Genomic DNA, 13,868 nt, shown 5'->3' with positions numbered 1-13,868 from the left:
TTGGGAATAAGGCAAACAGTATTTAACTAATAAACAATGATCAGAGTTCTTGTTTAGGGCAAATTATATAAAAATAAATAATGAGGTTTCCTCCCACATTGCTAAGATGATTTAGTCTGACTTTAAATTAAAACTATACTAAGTGGCTTCTTCCATACAATAAGGACAAGCTTTGCATTAATATTTCTGAAAAGTCAATGATGTCTCCAGCTTTAGCTTTAGTTTAACAAGTTTAAAAAATTTTTAAAAAATTTTAATATAACTTTATTATATCCATACCAAGGTAAAAGGGAACAAAACACCCTCTATCCAGTGTCCCGGGTATATAAAGAGCTGCAGAGGCTAGTAGCCATGAGCACATTCAAGTTTGAGATTATGGGCCTGTGGCAATTGTTTCTTCCCTTCTATCACTGGGACGTCCATCTTGGGTGGCCTGAATGTTGCTGGGCACTCAGCCACCCACATAACCTAGGTCTGGGTCAGCTCCACTGGAGAGGGCTTCTGGGCCCCTTTGTAGGCCTGGATGATAAAACCTGAATCAGACTTCTGGAGGGGTCTTTGTTCAAAGAAGCTCCATTTATCTGATGAGTTAGAGTACTTACACCTACTTTTAGAATTCATGGTACTAGGGATGGGCCAGGTAAGGCTGTGGAAGAACTATAAGTATACCAATCCTTGGGGAGGCTGCTTGGGGTGCACTGGCTGCCTCTCTTCTTTTTTCATCTCTCCACCTGGTAGCTTACCAGTGTGTGGTGTGCTTCTGCCACTCAAAACTATGTACTTGATCTCCTTAGTGGGAGGGCTGTTGTGGGGTATGCCACCACCATCTATCTCTCAGCCTTGCTTTTTGCTTAGAACACTGAATGCTCTTCTGGGTCTGCTTTGTGATCAGAAAATTCATGATGACATTGGTAGCTCTAGCCTTCACCACTGGGATGTTCTTCACTTTGTTCATACTGTTAGTGCTATAGGGTGGATCATGGCAGGGAAAGGCATGCTGGACTTTTCTTAGTCCACCTAGGGAAGGTCATGAATATTGTGATCCGGATGCTGCCCATGTCACTGGAATGCCATCCATGATTGATGGAAGAGGGATCATGAGGTTGGGTCCTGGAAGGTGTTGTCATGGCTGAATGCCTGGCAGTACCTCCTGATGGGGAAGGACATCTTATCTAGAGACCCACTAGGCTTAAGAGTAGGCTTGCTGGGTTCTCTTAAAGCCATTGAGAAACTGGAATCCAGGTGCTTTAATTATGTAAGGTTCTGGAGCTGAGTCCCTGCCACCACAGTGAAATTATGTGATGGTCATGCTGACAAACATTAACAGAAACAATGTCCAGCTGTTGCAAATTACCAAAGCTTCCCTGGAAGAGTCTACCTAGAAGTTCTGTTTCTCTGTCATTTTGGGGCTGCTTGTGGCCTGAGCTCCAGCACTCAAAGGCTCCGTCTGCTGGATGTAGTGTGGTTGGACCAAAGCCATGGTATGAACATGTTCAGGCTTCAGGCACTGATCTGCCTGGCTGCTGGCTGCCACAAGCCTCAGACTCCAATGTTCACCGTGCTCTTTAAGATCTAAGTGACATCGGGCAAGATACAATGTCCCTGAGTCTCAGTTTCCTTGTCTGAAAAATAAAGATAGAACACCTGCTCTGCCTACTTCACAGGGTTCTAATATCATCAAACAATTGTTGTTATCATTGGTTTTGTGAAGCAGTGGAGGTGTAAGATAAGGATGTGAAATAAAAGAAAATGCATATAAATATTTTATAAAATACAAAGGGGCACATAGATGTAAAAATTACTGTTTGTGACTTTTTGACAGTAAATACAGGCTGAAATATCATCATTTTTATGTTAAATTAAAGTCAACCAAATCTTTAAGACCCTTTTTTTTCCATGGCCCTTTGGAAAGAAGTGCTGCTATGCACATGCACCTTAAGTATAGAAAGGCATTTTTTTGTGTGGTAAGCTCCCTTCTCCCCAAAGCAAAGGTTTGTAGCAGAGAATTAGAAACCAGTGCCCTATAGGTACTGTGGCTTTTCCCCTAAGACCCATATTTTGATTCTTGCTAATTCACCTCTCATAGGGAGAAAAAAGTTGGTCCATAGCTCAGGGTGCAATAGAGCTGGCAGAACACAGGAGGTGAATCAATGATGGAGGGAGAGGGTGAACGAGAAAAAGAGGGACCTGAGCAATGGAGAGAAGATGAGGTGAAGAGAAAATCAGTCCTCGTGATTATGGCATGCAGAGAGAAGGCACCAAACCATAAAAATGGGAAGTGGGAACCTTAGTTTCAGTCAAGTGAATGCCAGGTGGACATGACTTTTAAAAAATGAGGCTATTATAGCTGTGGTTCATTTGACAGGGCTTACGTGTAAGAGTCAAGGGATGATCACTCTTGTCCACAACCATAAAATAAGTTGCCAGGGTGATTTACCACTCAGCCCTTCTAATATACCCCAGCTTTAAGAAGCATCTATAAATTTGGGTTTCACTTTTATTATTGTGGATTTATCCAGTCCCTGGCACATAGTAGGCATTCAATAAGTGTTTGATAAATAATGCACTGAAAGAATGTAGACCTACTTTGTTAATTTATGTTTTCATGGGGTTAAAGAGCTCAAGGCCAAAAAAGAATTTCCCTCCTTACCCGTTTATTCCCTTAAATACGAGACTCTCAGTTAAGATTCCTCCGGTCTATGTAGATAACTTAGTAATAGCTGGCACTTTGCTATGCCAGGCACTGTTCTAAAGTTCAAATAATCTCATTCAATCCTTGCAACATAAGTGAGCATGTAAGTACCCCACCAAAAAGATGGAGAAAGTGAAATTCAGGTTAACCTTAGAAAGGTTAAGTAATTTGCCAAAGATCACACAGTTAGTAAATTGAGATCAGGTTAACCAATTGCATATGGTTTTCTTTAATAATTTTATTTTAGCAGAAAGAACACTAGAAAGTGTATCAAGAATTATAACCACCCTTTTCTAAGTAGTTAAGGCCAGAGAAAGTGTGTACAATGAGGGTAAGCCATTGTTAAAACCACCACCTGTTGGCAGTGACCTTAAGAACAGATGGAGCAGCAAGTGCAGAAGTTTTCAAATGCTTTTCATGGAAACCAAAGTAAGAAATGCATTTTCCATCCTAACACACACACACATGCACACCACATACATACGTACATAACTGAAATAAAACTCTCACTAAGCCATGCTTATTGTCACTATATATGATGCGTAATATTTTCTAGTACCTTTTCTCTCTTTCCCTCTCCTTTCCTTTCATTCAGCTCTACTCTAATATTTTAAATGCTGATTTGAACACACTTAACTGACTTCACCATGCACTAATAGGTTATGATTTACAATTCAAAAACCACTGAACTAGAAGGCAATACAGATGGTAGGAGCATGGACATTTCATTCAGACAGTTGTGGGGCTTAAATCTTAGGCTGCTATTATATTAACTGTGTTAATATATTATATGAAATGTGGCCATGTAATGTTGATAGAGGGCTTTAGGGACTCAGAGAAGGGAGTGAGAACTTCCAGCCTGGTGAGATGAAAGAGGGATACAGGGAGGAGATGGAACTTGGCTTAAGCTGTGATACCAAATTGTGATGGATTTGTAATATGTCAACTTGGCTAGGCTGCACTGCATTCCCCAGAATTCCCTTTCATCTATGTTTATATTTACAGTGGGCCACAGGGAGATTCTTGCTGAAGGCAGAGGGAGGTAGCAGCCATTTTGCACACATGTTGCTTAATCACCTTGTTGGTGATGTACAGCAACAGCTGGGCCTGCAATTGCTGAACTTTCCCATGCACCCAGTTAGCTTTTCTGATTTATGGGCAGGTGTGTATGTTTAGCTCTGTAATAAAGGACTTTTATTTCTGAAGGATACACTCATAATTAAGGTGAGAGGCAAGAGAAACAAGGGTTCAATCTTTCCTTGTGTTTGGGCTGCCAGCCTTCTGGACTGCCTGCCCCACGGACTTAAAGTTCTGACCTCAGATGTAGAGACCACAGTCTTACAGAGACTGCTTCATCAACTCTTATAATTGTGTAAGCCAGTGTCCTGTGACAGACATGAGATAGAAAGTGAACAGGTGAAATGAAAAAGAGCATTCAAGGAAGAGGAAAGTCTGTGAACAAAAACACAGATGGGGAAAAGGTAGGAGTACTTAATACTTAACCACTGGTATGCCCTTGGTACTGACTATTCAGAATGAAGCTGGCCTCAGCATAGACTAACCAGAATGAATGGTGGTACTAACATTGTCCAACTGAAGGAATGATGGCCCCAGCACTGACCAATCAGAATAAATAATGGCCATAGTGCTGAAGCAGGTTCCTCAAGAGTCTTGGCTTATCCCCTTAAATTATTGGATTGTGTAGATTTCCTGAGGAGAAGTCTGGGTGGCTTTTGTGGCTAAGGACATTTGAGGAGGATGTTTATTAGAGATGTGACTATGTACCAACTAGAACAGAATGTTTTAATATTTTAACAGCTTGTACTATTATACTGATGCATTCCGACTGAATGCCAGGTCTGAGAAAAAAATATCTGGGGAATATATGATGAATAGCAAGTTGTTTAATGTGACTGGGACATTGGCTGTCTTGGTTTTTGGATGTAGTTTTAAACCCCAGTTACTAAAGTCAATAAAATTGATGAAATTGATTTGACCTGTTGTATCTTATACAACCATAGTCAAAATAGCTATTAAAACTGTTCTATAGAGAAATGCATTATAGAAGGCCAGGACCCAACACCTTCACTGCATGAGATCAGAAAAACAGTATTTTTAGCCTCTGTTCTATTATTGACACACTGTGACCTGAGCAAGTAACTGTCCTGGAGCTGGAAAACAGTGACTTTACTTGAGCTTTCTAATCTGTGATTTTCTGGAGGTCTGGGAAGCTTTTTCATTCCTTATAATTATAGCTATTGTGCATTCTGGAGTCAAGATGCATTTTACACAAGAAGTAAAATGCTCTGTACCTCCTTGTCTCCTCTCCAAAATTTTAGTCTCGTAATTTTTTTTATTTGAGTTGATCCATTATTGCCCTACTTTATCTAGATAGCATCAAAAATGAGAAGTTTATCCCTCCTTTTGATTTCCTTGATATGTTAGCAAATGATTTAATGGGTATTCCTTTTATATCCTATAATGTCCCCTGGTGCTTAGAACTCTGTATACAGCAAGTGCCTAATAAATACTTAAATATTTATACATTATTTTAATAAATTTTCCAGGTCCAACTGTAAGTCAAGCAAGATATTCTAAACTAAAATACTTAAGGGTTTTAGACAGTGTATAAATCTGTATTTTCTCAGCCTCCCTACCTCTAGCATGAATAATTAAGAATAGAGTTGGATCCCTGTGTGTGTACATCCATAATAGTATTCATGCATGTATAATAATAGTGTATAAATTAACTCATTTTGCTCCCAGTGAAAAGGCAATCTTATTCAGTAATGAGTAAGGATAAAAATAAAGAGCATTTCAGCATCCTTAGAGCCACTAATATCTCTTAGATAGGCTCAAACTACCAGAAATTAGTATTTGTTGTTAAAAAGAAATTCAGCCCTAGATAGTGTGGCTCAGTTGGTTGGAATGTTATCCTGTAACTGAAGGGTTGTGGGTTTGATTCCCAGTTGGGGCACATACCTATGTTGTAGGTGTGATCCCCAGTCTAGACACGTATGATCCACAGCCAAGGTGTGTGTGATCCCTAGTATGGACACCTACGGGAGGCAGCCAATTGATGCTTCTCTCCCACATTGATGTTTCTTTCTCTCCCTTCCTCTGTCCCTTCTTCTTTCTCTAAAAAGCAATGAAAAATGTCCTCACGTAAGAACAAAAGAAATTTTAAAAATTCAAATCATAAACAACAAAAACAATAATACAGTCCACCTAGATATACAGAATAGAGCAAAAGCAGGTTTACAGTTGAGAGTGTGCAAAACACAGTTTATTCTTGTATTGTTATTTATTAATTACTGTATTTTTTCCATAGAAATAACTACAAATCTACTTTTGCCACAACCTGTACCTTAAATATTCTTCTTACTGAAGGGTTAGGGCAGTAGTTGGGCTTAATTTGCCACATTTGATGACCATCCTCACTCATAAACATGACCCTATGAAATCATTGTCCTCCTTTCAGAAAGTGAGAAATACAGGCTGAATAAATAAGAACAACTATACAAGAAAATATTGGACTATGGTTTAAAACAAACTTCTAAACCCAAAGGAAAAGTGGATGTGCACCTGACACAATGGTGGTGTCTGAATGCGATTGCTAAGAATTTGGAATTTTGAGTACAAATTCTTTCCTCTCAAGCACTAGAGCTAGTAGAAGAAATTACCAAGAAAAAACTGAACAGAGATGACTATAAACAAATAAGAATATTAAGGTTTTGAAATTACTATGTGGCAATTTTTTCTTCTTAAGCCTGAAAAATTTTGCAAAAAGTGATAAGGTAGATTTTTTATTCTTTCTGCTTGTCTTGTTTTCCTATTTAGCAAATATATGTATTCCATTGAACTCAAATATGCTTATTGTAAGCATGGGCAGAAAAATTAACATATACATTTGGCATGACCTTGTGAAGTATACAAAGCAGAACAGAATAAGAAGAATTTTTCCTCTCCATTCTATTTCCCTGGAATAAATCATAAGTTGTTCCACTGTTATTAAACCATTTTTCAGTAGTTCAACTCCCATGTATTTGCATGAATGAATTTCTCCTTTTGGTATAGAAAGCAATTCACCATTTTCTTTATCTTTCTTAACCACATCCAATCCTTCAACAAGTTCACTTTTTCACTTACACATACATCCAGGTGTACACAGTTTTAAATTCTTAGCCAACTTCCCACACTCCAATAGAAAAAAAATTTTCAATCTATCTAATACTCTTTAATCATAATTGGTCTTCTGAGTCCCTATTTTGTCTCCTAAAATTTCCTTTCATAAACAGCATCACAGAAGCCTTATTCATTAGCATTCTGAGTTGGTCCTCCAACATGGGGGTAACTCTACTGCAGTTTATATTTAGTACTTTCCATGCTTCTAGTTCTTCACATCAAGCCCTCTAGCTGCTCTATAGATAAGTGAGCCAATTGGAAAAGGTTTTACACCCTTGGCGAATCCCACCATAAAATTCACCAAATTGCTATAATCTGTATGCCATCTTCATTAACAATCTTCAGCACCTGGTTGCTGACACCACAGAACAGCCCCACTCATAATCACCATGAAGGAGACAACATCACTCAATGTCACTGGACAAATGTTGAGATCTTTTGCATGTTCATTAGTGCCAGGTGAGAACTTTTAGATACAGGTATGAAACTTTTTGGGATGACTCAGGCTTACGCATCATTGAATCAACCAACATTCTGAACATCCTTGAAGAACCAAAAAGGCAAGAATGGAAGTAATTTTCTGTTTCCTCTCCCCCAAATCCTTCAGGAACATTGTCAGTGTCCAATTTCACTGACTAAAGCAGAGGGTGATTTTTACTAGCTGTGTGGCATTGGGCAAGTCATTTAACCTCTCTGTGTCTTAGATTCCACATCTATAAAACAGGGATGATAACTTAACCTACTTCGTAGGGTTGGTAGGATTTAATGAGTTAATACAGATAGAACACTTTGAACAGAGCCTGTTTAGCTGCTACCATCATCACCATCATCCTGAGCTGGCTAACTAGGCTTTACATTGTCCATCTAAACACCCAGGGGAGCCCGCAGTGCCCCAAATAAAGTCCCAGACCACTGTCTCCAAATCATAGCAGCTTCTTTTGTCATTTTCTTTAACTTACATGCTAGGATGGACCCTCTAAGTCACTGTGCTAAGCTCTTTGCAAACATCTCCTCATGTAAACCTAGCAAGCCTAATAGGATATACACTATTATAATTTCTGTTTTTTACATGACAAAATTGGAGTTTGGAGAAATGGATTTGTTTAGAGAATTAAGGTCCACAGATTTTAAGAAGTGGATGAACTTAATATATTTCGTGTTAACTTTGTTTTAAGTGTGTTATATTCACCTTAAGACTTATTTTGATCAGTTTAGAGCTGAAAGAGCCTGTACTTTGTTTTAGGTGTTTTATTCACTTCAAGACTGATTATGATAAAAGTTTCTAGAACTGAAAGGACCTTTACACAGCATGTAATTTATATAAAGAAATTAGGGCTCAGACACATTAACAACTTCATCCAAGGTCACACAGCCAATTGTGACCAACTGGGACCAGAACATTTGCAGGGTTTCTTGCTCCTACAATGCACTGCTTTTTATCTTAGTATTATTTTACATAATTAATATATATATCTTCAAGTGTGAAAATATTTAAACTATGCTTCCCTCTCAGGGCATAGATTTCCTAAGCAAGGAAATCATATACTTAAAGGGAAAATTAATTGAAGGGAGAAAAGAAATATTTGGTATAAGTTTTTATTTAATTTGAAATTAAACACAATTGCTTTCAGTGAACAACATCTTAAAAAATGGCATTAAAGCCATAACTCAGAAGCCACAAATATGATAATAAAAGGCTTCTAGTGCATGTTTTACCAGACATTCTTCAATCCCATTTTCTTTCCAGTGTTTATAACTAGCACAGAACTGAGGGAATTAAGAACAGTCTTCTGTCAGCTTTTTTAAGACTTCTGCTTTAAACCTGAATTCCTTAAGGCAGGAAAGAAAAGAGAATTCCCTGTTCCTATATTGACCCCCACCCACACGCTCCTCCCAGAATGGCATCTACTCTTCTTTTTTCATCTATTCTTCCTCATAGCCTGAATCCCCTTCCCCAAAGACCTCCCCCAAAACCTGAACTTCAGAATTTGGCTCAGGGACATTCTTTCAAGATAAAAGTCAAATGATAATTTCCATGAAAATCAAAGTAATTTCAGTCTTCCTTTCTCACTGAAAGCCTGGATCTTATGCCAGGGCAACACTAAAAATTTCACCCTTCCCCTTCTCCTCAAGATGAGACCTCACACTCTTTCTTTCTATTGGTGTCTCTTCACTTCAAGCAAAATTACTGCTTTTCTTCAGCTATGTTTGTAAAAGCATTCAGCTTTAAATTCAAGATTTAGCTAGTTTTAGTCATATCTGCATGCTCTCTCTCTCTTACTCTCTCTCCCCTTTTGGATGAGCAATGTCTATGAGGCTTGAGGCTAAGATGACCAAAAAAAAAAAGACCAAGAAGGAGGTATGGGAGAAAGTTGGAAGACAGAGAGAGGGAGAGGAGATGAAGTGGGATGGCAGGAAATTTATTATTTAGTGACTTTCTGTATGTCACATATCACTGTAGGTATAAGAAACATATTCTCATTTTACATATGAGTAGCCTCAAGTTTATAGAAATCAGTTCAAAGTTACAGAGCTTGCAAATGGTTTGGTTAAAATACTGACCAAAGACTGTCTGACCCCAGAGTCCAAGTTTTATGCAAGGATATGAGGTCAGTGACATAAATATGGGGAAGAGTGGGACCTAACCCTAACCATAACCCTAACCCTATGCAACACTAGGATTCCACCATTACACACTTCTGTTGATGTGGCACACGAATAATGAGCCCAAAGCAACTGTAACCTAGAGTCCCAACAAAGACCTATGCTCTCTCATTGCCCCACCTTCTCTCCATGCACAATCATACATATGCCCAAGTAACTCCTTTGTTGCAAGGGGGCTGAGGAGATTCTGATTTTGTCCTTAAAGTGGGAAGGGGCCCTTTCTAAAATCTCTGATGCTTTCTGGGAACCCTCCCACAAAATCACTAATACAGAAGTATTCGCTGATACAGAAGGACTTCATACTTCCCTTTGGCCAAGAAGTCACCTAGGAAATTTCATGCAAGTGGAAATAATTTTGTCCCTCAAGACATGGAAATATTTATTTTCTACCTAGTTAGGAAACATCATCAGAAAGGAAAAATACAGTATTATTAATTTTTATTTGTGAGAAAAATATCAAATTTTTTAAAAATATATTTTATTGATTATGCTATTACAGTTGTCCCATTTCCCTCCTTCACTCCCCTCCACCCTGTACACCCTCTCCCATGCACATTCCCCCCCTTTAGTTCATGTCCATGTGTCATAAGTTCTTTAGCTTCTATATTTTCCATACTATTCTTGCCCTCCTCCTGTCTCTTTTCTACCTACCATCTATGCCACTTATTCTCTGTACCTCTTCCTATTCTCTCCTCCTCCCACTCCCCTGTTGCTAACCCTCCATGTAATCTCCCTTTCTGTGGTTCTGTTCCTGTTCTAGTTGTTTGCTTAGTTTCTTTTGGTTTTGTTTTAGGTGTGGTGGTTAATAATTGTGAGTTTGCTGTCATTTTACTATACATGTTTTTTATCTTCTTTTTTTAGATAAGTCCCTTTAACATTTCATAAATTAAAGGCTTGGTGATGATGAACTCCTTTAACTTGACCTTAGCTGAGAAGCACTTTATCTGCCCTTCCATTCTAAATGAAAGCTTTGCTGGATAGAGCAATCTTGGATGTAGGTCCTTGCCTTTCATAACTTGGAATACTTCTTTCCAGCCCCTTCTTGTCTGTAAGGTCTCTTTTGAGAAATCAGCTCACAGTCTGATGGTAACTCCTTTGTAGGTTACTGTCCCCTTATCTCTTGCTACTTCTAGGATTCTATCCTTCATTTTTACCTTGACTAATGTAATTATGATGTGCCTTGGTGTGTTCCTTCTTGGGTCCAGCTTTTTTGGGACTCTCTGAGCTTCCTGGACTTCCTGGAAGTCTGTTTCCTTCGCCAGTTCTCCTTTATTATTTGTTCAAATAAGTTTTCAATTTCTGACTCTTTCTCTTCTCCTTCTGGTACCCCTATAATTTGGATGTTGGATGTTTAAAGATGTCCTGGAGGTTCCTAAGCTTCTCCTCGTTTTTTAAAATTCTTATTTCTTCATTCTTTCCTGTTTGTTTTTTTCTTTCTTCCTTCTGGTCCACTCTATTGTTTTGAGTCCCAGTTTCTGTCCCATCACTATTAGTTCTCTCTACATTTTCCTTCATTTCTCTTATCATAGTCTGCATTTGTTCATGTAATTTGTGACCAAAATCAACCAATTCTGTGAGCATCCTGATCACCAGTGTTTTGAACTCTGCATCTGATAGGTTAGCTATCTCTTGGTTGCTCAAAAGGATGGGTTCTGGGGCTTTGATTTGTTCTTCTGTTTGAGCCATCTCTCTTTTTGTTGTTGTTTTTGTTTGTTTGTTTGTTTTTGGTCTGGTCGTACCTTTTACAGTAAGGGTTGGAGCCTTAGGTGTTCACCAGGGTGGGTCAGCCCAGTCAAGGGGTTGTGACATTGTATGTGGGGGTGGGGTTGAGAGGGAACAATGGCAGTTGCTCCATTCTCTGAGGGACCTCAGTCCCCTCTGCTGCTTTCCCCAAGCAAACTGGGCCCCTCTGGTGCCAATTCCTGTGTGGATGGGCTTGTGCACACCATGGACCCTCCAAGGACCTCGCCTGTGAGGCCGGGTGTCTTTTCCTTGTGCCTCAACTCCCACAGGTCTCCTCAACCAGTATCCCAAGTCTCTATTTCTCAGCGCTGTGATCCTGGGTTGCGCATACTGCCTTGCTTTGCAATCGCTGACTCACTGGGTCTGCCGGTTGTCGGTTGCTGGTTGCCACCCCTGGGCTGGGGTCTGCCAGCTGCCGCCTGTGCACTCAGGGTCCACTCGCTGTGATCTTGTGTGCCCAGGGTGCCTTATGCACCCCCAGATGCCTTACGCTCCTGGTCCCACTGCTCTCTGCTTTCCAAGCCCCGACCCATGCCTGGCTGCTCATCTCTGCCCCTCCTACCGGTCTGGATGCACGGGTCTAATTCAACTTCTTGGTTGTTCAACTTCCATTCAGATCAATTTTCTGTCATTTCTGGATGTTATTCTGTTCCTAAGTTGTTGTTGTCCCTATCTTGGTTGTGCATGGAGGTACGGTGTGTCCACCTATGCCTCCATCTTGCTCAGAAATAAAATATCAAATTCTTAACATAGGAAATCTTCCTAGAGTCTAACTACAGTAGTAAAACTCATTTCATATTTTACAAGTTAATGAGAAAAATATTCAACTCTAATAAGTGGCCATTTGAATATTATTCCTTGAGTGTTAAGGTCACTGGTGAGGCCAGCATAATTCTGTAACCAAACGGTACTTGAGGTTCTCTGCTGTCTATTGCCACCCTCTAGGCAAAAATTCCAGAAGCAAAGTTTGGTGATAAAGGAAAGATGCCTTTATGCAAAAACAGTTACTTAAACTTATCAAGTCATGGCTTTAATCTCTTAGGCCTATCAATTAAGGCTAAACTCTAACACCTGAGTTCTCCTGTCCTTTTTTTTTCTGTTAGTTTTAGTTATCTTGTTCCTACAGGGTTAGTTTACAAACTAAAAACAACATAATATAGGAAACCACACAATTTTGGAAGAATGGCAGACTTCTGTCTCAGAGCCTGTTCCCTCTAGAACTCCTAAAGAATAAACCTCTGCCAGGTCAACCTGATCCTAGGCTGTGCCTGGAGTTCCCATACAAAATACCATTCGTTGGGAAATGTAGGCAGCTATAGTACAATCATCCAGGGATCCTCAAGGAAGAGAGCCTGAGAACAAGCCTAACACAGAATAAACTTAGGAGCCAGAGAGCTCTCTCTGAGCCAGAGAGCTCTCTCTGAGCCAGAGAGCTAGCCCTCTTTTTATTACCATTGGCTCTGTAGGCTTTCAGCTTCTCCAGCTTCTCAGCCAATTCCATCCTAGACTGCCCACAAGTACCCGCATAAACTCAACCTATAACCCCTCCCTACTTCTCTCCAGCGATCTGAGTTATCTTAATCAGATGTCTCTGTATCAATTCCTCAGGATAAAGACTGGTCCCAATAGGAGTGATAAGTCATCCTAGACATTATGGCATGAAATGTTCAGACATCCATTATTAAGAATGAATCTGTTTTCTTTTGCTACTTTTCTGCCTACTGGGGAAAAGGAAGAAAAGAAAATGTACCCTACAGATTCTATTAAAACAAACCAAATGATCAAATCCTAGAGTCAATAAAATCTTGGCTAGACGTAGGCCCTGATTTGGTAATATGAATCAGCAAGTGGTTTCCCTGATCTGGTTGGACAGGAATATAAGGAAATGAAAGGAAGAACCAAGATTTAATGAGCACACTACCCATACTGATTTCTTGTTACTTTGTAGTGCTATCCCACTCTTACTCTGGGCTCAGCCTTGTGACCTACTTTGGCCAATGGGATGTACGCCTATGTGATACCAGCAGAGACCTAAAAGTGCTTGAGTTTCCATTTGTTCTTGCACTCTGTCACAGCCATGAGAATATGTCTGTTAGCCTGCTGGCAGATAAGAGACACACGGAACAGAGCTAAATCACCCCAGTCATCCCAGCTGAGACCACCCTAGATCAGTCTACAACCAGCCAACCCCTATACATAATAACCAAGTACAACAAAGACCAGAAGAATGTTTAGCTAAGCCAAGACCAGCAAAGCTTCTGAATACACCTCCCAAATGCAGGAGTAATAAATGTTTATTGTTGTGTGGTCTGTGATGGTTAGTTATGCAGTATTATTGTGGCACTGGATAATTGACACAAAATCTACAGTGGGGAAATGGTTTCTGGATATCAAAATATAGTGTAAGCTGTGCTGCATGTTATATGAAAGTGACAGTAGGGATTTTTGTTAAGATAGACTGTAGCCCTACATGGTTAAGCTCCATCCAAAATAGTAGGGGAAGGATTCTGACTTAAAAGATGAGGTCATTCCTGCACCAATCACTCTAGAAAAGGAGTATATCTCCAAGTAGAAAGTAAATCTA

General features: G+C 39.6%; 1 pseudogene; it reads right to left on the bottom strand.

The window, feature by feature from the left end:
• Positions 1–342: 342 nt before the first annotated feature.
• On the bottom strand, positions 343–12,785 carry LOC123819866 (annotated as a pseudogene).
• Positions 12,786–13,868: the final 1,083 nt, after the last annotated feature.

The sequence above is a fragment of the Phyllostomus hastatus genome, unplaced genomic scaffold (genome assembly GCF_019186645.2).
Source record: "Phyllostomus hastatus isolate PE091 unplaced genomic scaffold, TTU_PhHast_1.1 phas_contig_34, whole genome shotgun sequence".
Lineage (NCBI taxonomy): Eukaryota > Metazoa > Chordata > Mammalia > Chiroptera > Phyllostomidae > Phyllostomus > Phyllostomus hastatus.
This window is presented reverse-complemented; position numbering and strand designations above follow the sequence as displayed.